This window comes from Callithrix jacchus, chromosome 1 (genome assembly GCF_049354715.1).
Source record: "Callithrix jacchus isolate 240 chromosome 1, calJac240_pri, whole genome shotgun sequence".
Classification (NCBI taxonomy): Eukaryota; Metazoa; Chordata; class Mammalia; order Primates; family Cebidae; genus Callithrix; species Callithrix jacchus.
This window is the reverse complement of record NC_133502.1, coordinates 218,599,095-218,600,828: the sequence shown is the minus strand read 5'-3', so window position 1 is coordinate 218,600,828 and position 1,734 is coordinate 218,599,095. Positions and strand designations below refer to the sequence as shown.

The 1,734-nt window shown below is 46.4% G+C and overlaps 1 pseudogene; it reads left to right on the top strand.

Moving 5' to 3' along the window:
- The first annotated feature begins 431 nt into the window (after positions 1–431).
- Positions 432–824, top strand: LOC103787891 (dynein light chain roadblock-type 1 pseudogene; annotated as a pseudogene).
- The last annotated feature ends 910 nt before the right edge of the window (positions 825–1,734 follow it).

Below are 1,734 nucleotides of genomic sequence, written 5' to 3'. Positions count from 1 at the left end.
GAGATCGCGCCATTGCACTCCAGCCTGGGTAACAAGAGCGAAACTCCGTCTCAAAAAAAAAAAAAAAAGAAGAAGAAGATCCAGTGACAAGTATCCTAGTAACAGAAAGGGAAGGGAGATTTGAGACACAAGTACCAGGCCAAGGACCACAAGGGTCAACAGCAGCCACCGGCGGCCAGCACAAGGAGATTCTCCTGAGGACCTCCAGGAGAAACCGACCCTGATGACGCCTTCATTTCAGATTTCTAGCTAATGGAACTATCAGATGATACATGTCTGTTGCCTTAAGCCAGGAGATTTATGGTAGTTTGTTACAGAAGCCCTAGGAAATGAATACAGTGGGATGCCGTCGACAAAATCCAGACGGGGTGTGGTCCAGAAGACCGAGTTTCTTCAACGAATAAGCTGCAGGATAAAAAAGAGATAGAGGAGGGGGCTACCGGATCCGTCGGAAATGGCAGAGGTGGAGGAGACACTGAAGCGACTTCAGAGCCAGAAGGGAGTGCAGGGAATCATTGTGGTGAACACAGAAGGAATTCCCATCAAGAGCACCATGGACAACCCCACCACCACCCAGTATGCCAGCCTCACGCACAGCTTCATCCTGCGTGAAATCGACCCCCAGAACGATCTCACCGTCCTTCGAATTCGCTCCAAGAAAAATGAGATTATGGTTGCACCAGATAAAGACTATTTCCTGATTGTGATTCCGAATCCAACCGAATAGGCCACTCTCCTGACTCCCTGTGTCACTCCTTAATTTAATGCCCCCCAAGAATGTTAATGTCGATCATGTTAGCAGACTGGCACGTGACAGTCACCTTGGAGCCATCTCAGACCAATCCAGTGACCATGTGTGGGCTGGCGGCTCTTTCTCCCCAACCAAGGAACCCCTGTGCTGTGCCGGCCTTCCCCAGAGCTCCGGGAGGGCCCTCTCGCCTCACTTCCAGGTTTTGGAGCAAGAACTTGTGAGAAGCCCGTACCCAGCTTCCTTCTGACCTTCAGTTCATTTTGTTGCCCTTGGAGAAGGCTGTTTTTCTTTAACTAAAAATAACCAAAATGCTTTAAAAAAAAAAAAAAAAGAGATAGAGGAAACCTCGCTGATAAAGTGACTTTAAAATGTATGCATCTTATCAGAATAAATAATATCCCATAAATCAAATAAATAATTTTTTTCAAATAAATGTTATTTTAAATAAGATAAGAAAATGGCCGGGTGTGGTGGCACATGCCTGTAATCCCAGCTACTCAGGAGGCTGAGGCAGGAGAACTGCGTGAACTGGGGAGGCGGAGGTTGCGGTGAGGCAAGATCGCGCCACCGCACTCCAGCCCACGGAACGGTGAGAGACTGTCTCAAAAACAAACAAAAAAACAAATTGTGTGACATTTCAGACCACTGGAAACCTAAAGAATGACTGGCTATTTGATGTTAAGCGGTTACTAGTTTTTTAATGTTATGTATCTCTCCATAGGAACATGCTGAAATACATATTAATGAAATGACATGGTATCTAGGAATTGCTTCAAAGTGGTATAGGAAGGAGTAGCTAAGCACACAGGTGAAGCAAAATCGGCCAAGAGCTGAGAAGCTGAGAACTGAAGTTCGGCGACAGGCAAATATTCAAATTTTTTCTTTCTTTTTCTTTTTGAGACAGAGTCTCACTCTGTTGCCCTGGCTAGAGTGCAGTGGCACGATCCAGCTCAAGCGATTCTCCCACCTGTCTCCCAGGTAGC